General features: G+C 41.6%; 1 pseudogene; it reads left to right on the forward strand.

Annotated features, from left to right (window-relative positions):
- The first annotated feature begins 11,229 nt into the window (after positions 1-11,229).
- On the forward strand, positions 11,230-12,156 carry LOC127131846 (endoglucanase 9-like; annotated as a pseudogene).
- The last annotated feature ends 808 nt before the right edge of the window (positions 12,157-12,964 follow it).

A 12,964-nucleotide genomic window follows, 5' to 3' on the forward strand; every position in this document is an offset into this window, starting at 1 on the left:
TCTTGGTACATGTGGTGGTATTAACTACAACCCTGTTTTGGCACGTCGTCAGCTTGGGTTCCCCCTAAAGGATAAACCCAATAACATTCTGTTAGAGGGTGTGTTCTTTCAGGAGGGTAAAGATCCCCAAGGCTTGAAGGGCAAGATGGTCCGCGCTTGGTGCAAGATCCATAAGAAAGGAAGGAAAGAGCTAGGTCCAAAGAATTGTATCGCTTTGGAACCTTATACTTCTTGGGTTATGAGGAGAGCTTCCGAGTACCTCATGCCTTACGAGTATCCGAGACCTACACCTCTGGTTGTGGTTGGGCCTTCAACCCTCCCTGACCAAGGAGTAGAGGAGTTGAGAGATGAAGACTGTTCACGTGCTTGGATCCGTGAACGAGAGGAGTTGCTTCAGCAGATCAAGGAGAAGGATGCTTTGATTGAATTCCTCGAGCATCAGGTCATTGATGATCCTGATGATGCATTGACTTCTTGTCGCATTACGCGAAAAACCGGCGGGAAAACGAAACAACAGAGCCGCCACCGTACGTTATTTATCCCAAAGAGGGAAAGGAAACGCTCGAAGTAAACCTGGAAAAGACATGGTCTCACGACCAGAGAAAGATGGGATCGGGAGTCGGTTATGCGAAGGGAAGGTATTAGCACCCCTACGCATCCGTCGTACTCGACGGGATCCACGCACAAAAGAATAGAAGAAAGGTTGCTAGAAACTGCTCACAAACTGCACAAGGTTGGAAGGAAACACAGAAAGACGGAAGAAACGGGACTCGGCAGGATATCGCATCCTGGGCCTACGTAGTCTGTCAAGCACAGACATCAGAGTTGACGTAGTTCGGGACAGGGGAAACGTGCTCGCTAGGATGTCGCATCCTATGCATACGTATCTTCTCTGACCGGAGATGAATCAGAGCACTCGTAGCTCGGCTAACGCACGCCAAACAAAACACAAACACAAACAGGAAACCGACTGCCAATCGCTGGACTTACGTCAGACTCCAACACACAAGCAAACATGGAAACCGAATGCCAATCGCTGGACTTACATCAGACTCCGAACCAACAAACACACACACACACACAGGAAACCGACTGCCAATCGCTGGACTTACGTCAGACTCCAACAGACAAGCAAACATGGAAACCGAATGCCAATCGCTGGACTTACATCAGACTCCGAACCAACAAACACACGCACACAGGAAACCGACTGCCAATCGTTGGACTTACGTCAGACTCCAACAAGCAAACAAGACACAGGAAACCAACTGCCAATCGCTGGACTTACGTCAGTCTCCAAACACACACAAAGGGGTTGAAAAAGAAAAAGGGCGCCCGGAGAGATCTCTCCTGCCTACGTACCTCATCTGGTATGAGGATCAGGGCGACGTAGTTCCCCTAAACAGGGAAAGAACTTCTAACCTAACCAGAGACTGGGAAATGACAAACTAGAAGGGAGCCTGACTCGAGCCTAATAGTTATCATGTAAATCCACCATGGTCCTAGGTTAAGGTTTCTATCCTAACTTGCACAGGAAGCAAGCTAGCCTAAACAGCAATTGAGTAAACACAAGCACAAGTAGCACACACTATATGCAATCAATTGGCTCAATCAAGGTTAGGTTTTAGTCAAGGGGTCATGTCAACCTCGACAAACAAACCAACTGGAAAAGGGTGTTGTTAGCTCTTAACCCTAACATTGAGAGTTAGGGTGAAGCAGATGAAATGGGAAGTGAGGGTAAGACCTCACAGCTCTTATCCCTGGCCTGGGAGAGCTTGACTCAAAATAGAAAGTGTGGGAGTTCAGGATGTAGGAACTCTTCTCCACAGATGACTGACTCAACAGGATCTTGGGTTCATATTCAAAGTGCATCAACACAATGGTGTGAGCAGGATGAATGACACACTGAATAGCAGGGGATGGATTGCACATCCCTTGTATCTGCCAATGCCTCTTCACTTAGGAGGTCTTTGAATGTACAGGGCACAAAATAAACAAATACAAGCGTTGCCTCTTAAGGAGGACTTCAGACAGGTGCATGCCCACATAACAGGACAGGTCTTCCAGACTACATGAAGTCAGAAGAATTATACCTCAGTGGTAAGCAAACCACAAGCTAGCAAAGCAAGTTCAAAATGAACTCAAAGCAACTTAGGTACCTGTGAAAAGATCTAAACCAATCAGTTAAACTGTACAGACAAACAAACAACAGTTAATCACACAGACAGACAAAGCCTCAGGCAACAATGAGCAAGGCACAAGCACAAGTGAAATTGTTCTCAAAGCCTACAAAACAACACAATGTTAGCCAACATCAACCAATAATCAGGCTTAAATGAATGAGTCACTCCAATCATGGTAATGCCCACTTGAACCTGAAATCACAACTCAAATGATAAGTCCAAACCACTAGGTTAAAGCCTAGGGTCAAAAGAGGATCAAAAATCCAAAACATAAGCTCAAACTTGACATGAAGCAACTTCAAACACTCAAGAATAAATCCTAAAAAGAACCAAATCATAATCATTAAGCAAGTTCATTTGCCAAGCATGTGAAGTCAATGACCAATCCAAAGCATCCAAATGATCAACATGAATGAAAAATCTCAATCAAAACAGAAATGATTCCAAAAAATCTGGAAAAAATCATGAGCAATCAAGACATCCATAACATTCATCACACAAAAAATCAGAAGCATTGGACATCATTAGGCATAGCAATCACATTGTACAAGTCAAGCAATCAAAGGTGTGACACAAATTGTCACACCAAGTTATCACAAGCACAAAACAGAAATGGAGCATGGGAAAAATATCAAACCAAAGCCAAAATGTCCAGCAATGTGTCAAGAAGCTACACACAAAATTTCAGGTTCATTGGATTATTTTTTAGCATTTCACAAAGGGATAAGCAAGGCAAGGTCAAACAATCATATGTACTCAAACATCCTAGCACAAATCATTTTTCCAGCCAAGCACAACTTTCCAATTTATACTCATAAAAAACTAGACAACATGAGGAGAATATAGCAAAAAATTGGAGTGAAATTGATGCATTTTTCTATTTATTGTGATTTTTTGAAGTTGAGGAAAAAATTTGAAAATGAAAATGAGCCAAGGTATGAAAATGGGAGGGAAAGATGAAAAAATGGCATGGCATTTGAAAAATGTCCCTCAGCCAGGATCGAACCTGGCGCAATTTTGAATTCTAAGCGCGCCAACCAAAACGACCACGTTTTGGTCCTAACCCTAAGCCTGGCAGCGCATTTCCAGATTTTCGTAGCTAACATGAATTTCGTAGCAAATCTGTGGCAACTTCGTAGCAAGTTCTGGAAATTGCATGAGCTTCATATGTGGAAGATGAAGATCATGATGATCTTCATACGAATTTCCAGAAAAATCAAAAGAACTCCAGAAATCAAGAATTTTAACACCAAACGAATCATCGTGCCATGCACATTCAAGATCAAACATCAATTAAACATGAATCATCATAACAAAGCCAAATCGAAGAGAATAAGATTTGTCATCAAAACTTGGATCATGCATAACTTCCTCAATACAGCACCATTTCACTCAATCTTTGTATCAAAATGCTCACCAATCAACGATCTACATGAATATCCTAATGATTTGCAAAATAATTGAACTCGAAAACTGACCTTCTTGATGAACAGAACCTGGAACTCGTGCTACAAGGCTTGGCAATGCTTCCAATCTTCTCTACAATGCTTAATGAAGTAATTGATGATTGATTTGAAGCTCAAATGCACACGAATCCAACAGATTTTGCAAGCCCCATGGATGCTTCAAGCTTTGAATATGAACAAATATGGCACGATTCCTTCCAATTCCACGTCCAAATCTCCTCAAAAACACATCCTGAGCATGAATCAATCAATAGAGAATGCTCTTGTGTGAAGAATTTAGAAAATATTTTGAGAGAAAATTTTGAGTGATTTTGAGATTCAGATCTGAAATTGTAGCTAATGATGAAAACAGTTATGCTTAACCTTATATATGCCATGCTAATCATGTTTAGAACCTGTTTAAGCCAAAGCCAAATGAGATTAGCAAGTTATGGAGTGTATGTGCAAAATGTGTTTTTCACCCCCATGCATGAAGGGCCACGTGAACAGTACACAAACTTGATCCAAATACACTTAAAACAAGCCCATGCACACATTTGAATTGGTTTTGTATGCTCATGATCAACCAAAATGATTTTATGGAATTTTCTTCAAAAATCTTCATGAATAAGCACATGCCCATGCAAAGGAAATTCATGTCATGTAATGGTACATTTGGAAAGTGCATGTTATGAGGATCAAAATGCAAAAAGAACCACTCATTTTGGAGCTTTGGTTCAAAAGTTATGCCCATTTGAATTTTAAAACACACTTTGCCATGATTGGATTATATCTCCTCAACCACACATGAGAAATTCATGATCTTGGACTTTTTGGAAATGGGAGAGAAAGATCTTCAACTTTCATGTTGGACGAAATTTCATTTGAAGCTTTCTTGATGATGTAATCTTGAGTTGAAGTTGGTCCAAAACCTTTCCATTTTTGGAAATTTCAAATTATAGGTCACTTTCTATTTTGGGAAATTCTTGACCTGACTTCAAATTCTTCAATGTGAGTGTTTGAAATGTCAAATGAGACTTGTTTGAACATGAATGAAGTATCTTTACTCACTTCCCACCTCCAAATCCACAGTTGACTTTGCAGTTGACTTGCAGTTGAATTGCAGTTGACAGATGACTTGAACATGCACAGATGATCTTGAGCCTCAACCACTTGATAAAATAACTCCAAAATGAAACCCTAGCTTATACAAGCTCAATAAAATCATATGATGATCTCCATCTCAATAAAGACCTCATCTCCTTGAAAAACCCTGACTGGTAGAATGCAACTGATTAGGGTTGACCAGAGGTCAAAACCCTAATCCCAAGGAATCTGATCAGAAATAATGAACCATGATGATGATGAGGTACCATTTCAACCAAGATAATACTCAACCTCCTTGAGGAACCAAGAAACCCTAATTGAAGCACAAACCTCAGATGATTAGTGATCAATTTATGAGACCCTCAGGCTTGCATCTCTTAACCTCTCCATCTTCTGAGAAAGACCTAGGAGGATGACTTGCCTATTTCACATGATATGCAAATATGTAATGCCTAATGTCCTACAAAATGAAATGCAATATGCTAAGCTAGTCCCAAGAGAGGAGGGCAAATTTTGAGGTGTTACACTTCTCTACTTCCTCAGTCTTCCAAATTTTGGAAGAGGAAGTACGATCGGCTCGCCAAGGAGAAGGCAGATATGGAGGCAGCCTATGAGGAGGAGGTGAAGAGGCTTCGTGCATCTTATCTTCCAGTCTCTCGAGCTTTAGATGATTGTTTCTAGGGATCCATAGGATGATCATTTTCCTTCTCTCTTGTATTATATTTGGTTACCAATGCTGTACTTCTTTGGTGTTAAAACATTTCCCAGATATTATTGATATTGTATTTCCATATGTGATAAATGTTTAATATTTCCAATATTTGAAAATAGAACTCTAAAGTTCCTCTGATATAAAAACAAATCATATGCACAAGCATTGCATGTATCATGCGCATAAGCAGGTTTTGCTCCAGGCTTCTTGTCCTATGGTCTAACTCTGTGTTCTTCATTTATTTCAAAGACAAGCTGACTCACCGGTACTACACCAGAGCCAACTCATCGAAACTAATGGATCATTTGGAACAAGAGAACCGCGAGCTGAAGGAGGAAGTAGCCAGATTGACTGCCCTGATGGAGTCATTCATGGCTTCCCAGAGCCAGTCTTCTCCGACACCCTCAACTCCTCCCCAGAGGACAGTTATTTCTGAGATCGCAACTTCTATTGTGCCTGCTGCAACAACCCACTTTGCGCCATTTATGCCGGCCGGGTTCCCGTGGGGAATGCCCGCCAATTTTGTGCCAGAGGGTTTTGCTCCTACTCTTGCTTCTTTGACGGCATCTAGCCTGGTCCTTTCAGTGCCACCTCCCGTTGTGCACACATTACCAAGAGTTGAAGATACCATCTACCATTCTGAACCATCTGAAGGTCCAGATGTTTATGAGAAGATGGATGACATGAAAGACCAATTCCTTGAGCTTCGCAAGGAACTGAAGACTCTAAGGGGGAAGGACCTTTTTGGTAAAAGTGCCGTTGAGTTGTGTCTTGTGCCCAACGTGAAGATCCCTATTAAATTCAAAGTACCTGACTTTGAGAAGTATAAGGGAAACACATGCCCTCTCAGTCATCTTGTGATGTATACTCGCAAGATGTCGACGCAAACTGATAATGACCAATTGCTCATCCACTATTTCCAGGACAGTCTGTCCGGTGCCGCTCTCCGGTGGTACATGGGTCTGGAAAGTTCGAACATCCGCTCTTTCAACGATCTTGGCAAGGCCTTCGTCAAGCAATATAAATATAATATGGATATGGCTCCTGATAGGGACCAGTTGAGGGAAATGTCCCAGAAAGAGAAAGAGACCTTCAAAGAATACGCCTAGAGGTGGCGCGAGTTAGCAGCTTAGATAGTGTCACCCCTTGAGGAGAAAGAGATGACCAAGATCTTTTTGAAGACCTTGAGTTTATTCTACTATGAGAAAATGATAGCCAGTGCTCCCTCAGACTTCACTGAGATGGTGAATATGGGAATGAGACTGGAAGAGGGGGTCCATGAAGGACGTTTGACTCGAGATGAAGGCTCTTCAGCAAAGAGATATGGAAGCTTTGCAAAGAAGAAGGAGGGAGAGGCACATGTTGTGTCTTCCCATGTCAAGAGAAGACCCTCTGTGAAGAGGAAGATTGCCCGCCCCATTAACAACCAGCATCAGGTGGCTCATATAGCACCTGTTTTCAGAGAAGCCCAACATTATCAACAACAACAATCTCAGCAATATCAACAACAACAACATCGTCCACAACAACAGGCCTACCAGCCTTGAAACAACAACAACAATACCAGCACCAGCTACGAGAGGAAGAGAGTCACGTTTGATCCAATTCCGATGACTTATGCTGAACTCTATCCATCTTTGATTGATAGAAAGTTAATTACTCCACGAGACCCTCCCGCTGTACCTACCAACCCCCAGTGGTGGTACAAGCCTGAGCTTCACTGTGTATATCATTCTGGTGCTCCCGGACATGACGTCGAGAATTGTTATCCCTTGAAGACCAAGGTGCAAGACCTTGTGAGAAGCGGGATTTTGTTTTTCGAGGACGTAGGTCCGAATGTGAAGAAGAACCCATTGCCCGAGCATGGGAAATCTGTCAATATGGTCCAGGGCTGTCCTGGCAAGTACAAGGTCAAATACGTCAGTCATATTCGACAATCGCTGGTCGAGATGCATCGTTCGCTGTGTGATTATAGCCATTATGAACATGACTGCGATAGATGTTGAGTCTGTTCTGTTAATCAGAGAGGTTGTCGCCAGGTGCGCAAGGATGTTCAGGAAATGCTGGATGAAGGAGTCATTGAGATCCTTCAAAATAGAAATGTTGACGAAGATGCTGTTGAAGTCAACGTAATTTCTCCGGTATTTCGGATACCTGAGCCTATCATCATCAAGTATGATGGTAGCAAGAAGAAGGTTTCTCCTGCTCTGACTATTAAGCCAGCCGGCCCTATACCGTACTCTTCTGAGAAGGTGATCCCCTATTTGTCAGCGAAAGAGGTATTAAGGTTGATCCTGCAAAGGTCAAAGCAATACAAGAGATGCCTGCGCCCAAAACTGAGAAGCAAATCCGAGGTTTTCTTGGTCGCTTGAATTATATTTCCAAATTTATATCCCACATGACTGCCACATGTGCACCGATATTCAAGCTCCTCCGGAAAGATCAATCTCATGATTGGACTGAGGATTGCCAAAAAGCTTTTGACAGTATTAAAGAATATTTGTCTGAACCTCCGATTCTATCTCCGCCTGTGGACGGGAGACCGTTGATTATGTATCTGACAGTTCTTGAGGACTCTATGGGTTGTGTCCTTGGTCAGTAAGACGAATCAGGAAAGAAAGAGTATGTTATCTACTACCTGAGTAAGAAATTCACTGATTGTGAGTCTTGATACTCAATGCTTGAGAAAACATGATGTGCTTTGGCTTGGGCTGCTAAGCGCTTATGCCAGTATATGTTGAATCATACAACTTGGTTGATCTCCAAGATGGATCCAATCAAGTATATCTTTGAGAAGCCTGCTTTAACTGGGAGGATTGCCTGTTGGCAGATGTTGTTATCTGAGTATGATATTGAGTATCAAGCTCAGAAGGCTATTAAAGGTAGTATCTTGGCTGACCACTTGGCACATCAACCAATCGAGGATTATCAGTCAGTTCAGTACGACTTCCCAGATGAGGAGATTCTGTATTTGAAAATGAAAGATTGCGATGAGCCTACGCTCGACGAAAGGCCAGAGCCTGGTTCCAAATGGAGCATGGTGTTTGATGGCGCTGTGAATCAATATGGAAATGGTATTGGGGCAGTGATTATTACCCCTCAGGGCACACATTTTCCGTTTACAGCAAGGCTAACTTTCAAATGCACGAATAATATGGCTGAGTATGAGGCTTGTATTATGGTGTCATACCCCGATTTTGCTCCTGAATTTTTTATGTTTGTGTGGCATGCTTGGCCTAACTTTACTTTGGTTTTGTATGAGGTTTGTGGTCTTGATCCAAAGTCATGGTGTTGTGATTGTGGATATTTCTATGGTTTGGGTCATCTGAACAACCAGGTTTCTTGTGTGGCAAGCCACTTACTAGTCATGTTATTGGTTCATGGATACTATGCCAAAACCCTAACCTTATGGTCTCATTTCATGTTTTTGTTCATACACATTATCAGTCAAGTTATTTTCTTTCCAAAAGTCAAACATTCAAGTCATGATTAAACCAATTGTGAAACCAACTTCAAACCATTTTTATTAATCCATTTCAATTTTATTTCATTACATTTGATTCCATACAAAAATACACAAAAATTGACACTTTGACCAATTGTTGACTTTGGTCAACAGTTGACTTTTTGGTCAACTTTGACCAAAGTCAACCCAAATTCCCTAAACCCAAAAATTTCCCCATAATTGTCCATTGAATTCCATTTACAAAGAAAATACAAAAAAAAATGACATTTTTGACCAATTGTTGACTTTGGTCAACAGTTGACTTTTTGGTCAACTTTGACCAAAGTCAACCCAGTCCTGAAAACTCTAAAATCCCAAATCCTTGTCCTAATCTTGACCTTGATCTCCCATATTCCATTTTGATCTTGGATTGGCCAAGTAAGCATAATGCTTCATGATTCTTGTTGGTGTCATGAAACTTTGTATGTCCAACACATGAAGCCATAACCTGCATGAGCGGCAAAAGAAAACAAGGAAGTAACCCACAACCTGAAGTGAGCCAGTACGGATGCACAATCATATCAAAACCAAGGCAATGCAAAACAGGGCCTAACCCAAAGAAATTCGCAGCAGTATTCAACCTACACATCAGAACAGGCAACGACAGTGCATATGCCACAGAAGATTCCATGAACTTGCAGCAAATTCACATCCTAACCATGCCAGGAACCAAGCCTGCTGCAACGCCTAACCTGCACAGACCAAATCATAGTTCCCGTGGGGGTTCAAGGGACGGAAAGGGTTTGTTATCAGATACGAACAGACAAAAGGATCACAATGCACCTTCTGTTTCCAAGCCAAAGCCTACTAGTTCAGATGGCGAGAAACTTCTTAAAGATCCAAAAACAAATGATTTCGCACAGGAGCGTCTTTGGAAGACAACTGCTGCTGCGCAACTCTGTCATCAGGTTTCTTTTACTTCTCGGCTAAGATTTGAAATGCAAAACAAGAATCTGGAGATGAAAATGTTGTCTCACACCGTGGCAAAGGCTGTCATGCAGTTTTGGCATTCGGTTGAACTACTACTAGACAAGGATGTTCATGACCATAACTCTGTTGGTGGTTCAGTTGAATCTAAAATAGTTGATTCAAATGAAGCTTCTAGGGACAAGCGGAAAAATTCTGAAATGGTGCCGGAAACAAACAACTACTTGAAGGGACAAAATCCCCAAAAAAAACTGTGAAACTCAAAGTGCATTCCTATGCTTTGAGGTATTTGATAGATAGCAGGTCGCATGGGATTTCCTCTCAAGCAGAAGCACCGACAACCCCTGATAAGATATTTGATTCAGGCACTGTTGACATGTCATGGGAGGAACATCTTACAGAAGAAAGTCTTTTCTATCAAGTTCCTCACACTGCCATGGAAACTTACAGGAAATCCATTGAATCTCATTTTCTACAGTGTGAGAAAACTGGTATTAGCATTCAAGAAGAAGTTGAAACATCCATATATGATACTGGAGCAGAGTTTGGGTGTGAAGATGTTGCATACGATGAAGATGAAGGAGAAACCAGCACTTATTATTTGCTTGGTACCTATGAAAGTAGAAGATCATTGAAGTCAGTTCAGAAGAAGCACAAAAACAGGATAAAGGCTTACACTCAAAGGGCCATTGAAATTGGAACTGATTTGCCTTATGCACACTATTCAACTCGAGCTCATCCGTCCGTACTATCTGGAAGTAGGTCTGCTAATTTAAATGTTGGTACGGTTCCAACGAGACGCCTGCGTACAGCCTCTCGACGAAGAGTGGTGAGTCCTTTTGCAGTGGTCACTGGGACAGTACAGGCTCTGGCTAAGACAGATGCTGCTTCAAGTGGAGATTCAAATTCCTTTCAGGATGACCAATATACTTTACATGTTGGATCACAGCTTCAGAAAAGTATGGAGGTGGAGTCGGTTGGAGATTTCGAAAAGCAGTCACCTTATGATCATAGTGAAACATAAGGAAACCTCAGCATATCGAGTGCATCACCTTGAGGACAAATTCATGAGTATCACCCTGCTACAACATACCTAGCAGCAAGCAACTATTGGGACCATCACTGAACCCAACTGGTGCAAATCCTGCAGAAAATGCCATTCAGTACCTTGTTGCAACCTAAGACACATAACTGTAACATAGCCAATTCAAATGCCAACTGACCTTTGGTTTGCTTACTACATTGCTTTGAAATCTAAGCCAAATGCTAGCAGACTTGCAACCTAGGCAAAATCCCTCAGTGCACCGAGCTGTAATGGTATAATTGTCTTGGCTATCTTGGAATCATGAGGCAGGAGACAATGTGAGATTCAATTTTCCAATGGCATTCACAACAACAATGCTATCATGGAGCACAATTGAATATGGTAAAAGAATGGGACCTCAAATGAAAGAAGCACGTGTCGCGATTCGTTATGCCGCCGATTATTTCCTCAAATGCGCAACATCAACACCCGGAAGACTTTATGTCGGTGTCGGAGATCCAAACGTCGATCACAAATGCTGAGAAAGACCAGAAGATATAGATACTGTTAGAACTGTTTATTATGTATCTTCGAAGAATCCCGTTTCTGATGTTGCTGCTGAAACTGCCGCCGCACTTGCTGCAGCTTCTATTGTTTTCAGAAAAGTTGATCCATCTTATTCTAAGCTTTTGTTGAGAACTGCACAGAAGGTTTATCAGTTTGCTTTGCAGTATCAAGGTTCATATAGTAATTCACTCGTTTCCGCTGCTTGTCCGTTTTATTGCTCATATTCCGGATTCAAGGATGAACTATTGTGGGGAGCTGCATGGCTTTTTAGAGCAGCAAATGCAGTTTACTATTACAAATTGGTGAAATCTTTGGGAGCTGATGATCAACCTGATATCTTCAGTTGGGATAACAAATATGCTGGTGCACATGTTCTTCTTTCAAATAGAGCATTGTTGAACGGCGATAAGAACTTTGACCAATATAGACAAGAAGCCGATAACTTTATGTGCAAGGTCTTGCTTAACTCACCCCCTTCAACTACACAATGTACACAAGGAGGACTCATGTTCAAGTTACCTGAGAGCAATCTCCAATATGTGACAGCTATAACATTCTTGCTTACAACCTATTCAAAGTATATGTCAGCAACAAAACACACATTTAACTGCGGCAACGTCTTCATCACAACCAATACCTGTAGACAAGCCAACATCCTTGTTCAGCTAGTCCATGAACTAACTTGATACAACAGCGATAAACAAAGTACAGACTTGCATACTTTGCCAACACCATGTGTCACATGCCATGTTGTGGACCACTACCCAGAAGTTGCAACAAAATTGTAATCAAGGCCAAGCATATATGGCAATAAGCATCTCAGTAGCACGCCATCTTCCCAACAGTGGAACACACATCAAAACAACATCTTATTCCAAACCTACAACAAAACCATCTGCCACAATTTCATTCATCATTCTTCAACCACTAACTTTAGCCATAACAATTCAAAGAAAACCAAAGCACAAGCACACTTGCCTTTAACAGTTACCATTTCAGCCGATTACTTTTGATCTGATAACCTCATCTCCTAATTCCAATTTATCATGTCACCTACTGCAGCCAGTCTATGCATTAAAACCATCACTCTTCAAAATATCCATTATCCCAAGTCAAACCAAGCTCACCATTTTTTTACTGCGGTAAAAAGGCACACATTAATCAGTCAATTTGCAAAACCTACAGTGCAAAACCATTAACCAACAGTCAGAGGGCAAAGTCCAAAAACATCCCAAATTGATATGAGGTCAAAGCAGAGAAGAAAGGATACCTTTTCTTGAATCTAACATGGATAGGGCAATCCAATTTCTGAGCCTCCAAAGTGCTTTGCAGAGTAACTTTTCTGGAACACAAGGGCACCAATTTGTAACCCTAATTCACAGAATATAAAAGGAGGATGAATCAGTAAACAACAGGGGACCTAGAGGCAAAAATCTGAAGCAAAGAAAACCCTAATTTCTAAAGGTTAGAGGCGGCCACTATTCACAAAAGACT

This window comes from Lathyrus oleraceus, chromosome 3 (assembly GCF_024323335.1).
Source record: "Lathyrus oleraceus cultivar Zhongwan6 chromosome 3, CAAS_Psat_ZW6_1.0, whole genome shotgun sequence".
NCBI lineage: Eukaryota > Viridiplantae > Streptophyta > Magnoliopsida > Fabales > Fabaceae > Lathyrus > Lathyrus oleraceus.